This window comes from Cebus imitator, unplaced genomic scaffold, assembly GCF_001604975.1.
Source record: "Cebus imitator isolate Cc_AM_T3 unplaced genomic scaffold, Cebus_imitator-1.0 Scaffold188, whole genome shotgun sequence".
NCBI classification, from domain to species: Eukaryota; Metazoa; Chordata; class Mammalia; order Primates; family Cebidae; genus Cebus; species Cebus imitator.
The window spans coordinates 4,421,755-4,423,709 of NW_016107503.1; positions in this window are offsets into that span (position 1 = coordinate 4,421,755).

Sequence of the window (1,955 nt, forward strand, 5' to 3'; positions counted from 1 at the left end):
TTCAGTAGCAAACAAGTTAGACATGCAGGTTTGGTCCCTGCCCTCATGGAGCTTTCAGTCTAATAGGTGAGACATTCAGACAGGTAAAGTTATGGGGAAAAAGAAGCCCATCTCCTCAGACTATAAACAACTCTATAGTGGGACTGTCTTTATGTCTTGCCCCAGGATATAGCACAGCATCTCACGCAAAGCAGATGCCCTATGAACATGTGTTAAATTCATTTACTCAGGAAGGCATTGAAATGTACCTTAAGTATAAATATTTTAAAAGAAATGTATTTCTTATTTCTACCAGGAAAGCCCCCAAGAATGAACCATCATACTCTCCCAGTATTAAATCACGGGCTACAACATCTTGGAAAACGCTTTGCTCTCTCCTCACCTTGTTCCAGGTCTCTTCCCCCTGGAAAAGTTCTCGCGGTGTCTAATACAGCACTTCACATCAGAGGTCCTTAATAGATATGTGTGTTTTGCTGAAGGGTTCGTTTGGATTTTCTAAAGAAAGATCATCTTATTGTCAGTGCCACAGCTCCCAAAGTGTGATTCTGAAGGCATTTAAAGTAACTCCTCAAGTTCCTGTTCCACAGCTTATTATGTGTAGCTTTAACAGTTCTTTAAACACCCTGTTTTGTTGCCCTTTCTACTACTGCAGGGGATGGCAGCTGGGAACAAGGCGACAGAGACGAGGGAAATACAAATACAACCCCTGCTTTGGTCTGGGCTTCTGTTGCTATGGTGATGTTGACAACTAACGCACAGGTGAGAGACTCTTTCCACAGTGGAGCCAGCGGATCATGCAAGCCAGAGGGGTAGGACAGAACCACGAAAGACCCCCACACCTCCTAGGTCTGAAAAGGACTTCCTGAGGCCATCTGCCCACTCCCATACCTCTTACCTGGAATCAGATGGATGGGCAGCAAGTTCCCAAAAATCCTCAAGAACAAAGCCCACAACTCCCAAATCCCCTGCTGGGCACATATTTCACAATATTCATGACCCTGAATGGGTTTTCTGTGGCTTATGTCGCATTCTCTTGATGTCCTTCCAGCCCAATTCCTCTTACAATTGCTTCTATGGAAATCAAAGTTAATCATCACCTTACACTCTGTACGGTAACCCAGGAAGTAAGATAAACAAGAAAACAAAACCACAGCTGAAGCGTGGACTCGCTTCTTTCTGTGCTCCCGCGGTCAGCTGTGTTCTTCTCAGAGGGTGGGCTCGACAGCCCACTGACCCAGCAAGAGGCCCCTGGCCGCCCTGAAAGCGGAAATAGGCCTGCTGCCTCGCGCGTCAAAGTGGGGCATGGCAGCCCTCCCATGAAGGATGTTTTCCTCCTCCTGAGTGAAATAAAGCAGAGAGAGCAGGAAGGTCTGTGTTTAATGAATATCTTTAAAAGCTTTTGCGACAGCAGACAGAACCCAAGGCAGCTTGGAAACCCACAATGATAGCAGTAGGGCTCTCATGCCTCCAGATGACCCTGCAAAACAGAAATGGTTCCACTAAATTAGGAGTATGTCCTTTTCCCACCTCATTTTTTTTTTAAATCTCAGCTTTCAAAATCATTTCAGCACTCATTCTGCCCGAAAAACGTGTGGTGGCCTTAATGGCACAGCCTGGCTCAAAGGTGAGGCAGGAGTGGGAAAGTGCCCAATCCAAGATGCAAGGAGAGAAACTGCTCCCACCCCTTCCAGAAGCAATAGAACCCTCTCCCCTCTCACACCAAGGTCACATGGCCACCGGCAGGAACGTCATCTTGATGCCAATGGTCTCCTCCCCATTTCCCTGTGGCCATCTTTACCCCTGAGCTACTCCCACTTCCGTTCTCTTAATCCATTCCACTACATTAAGAAGCTTCCTGCGCCGGGCGCGGTGGCTCAAGCCTGTAATCCCAGCACTTTGGGAGGCCGAGGCGGGTGGATCACGAGGTCAAGAGATCGAGACCATCCTGGTCAACA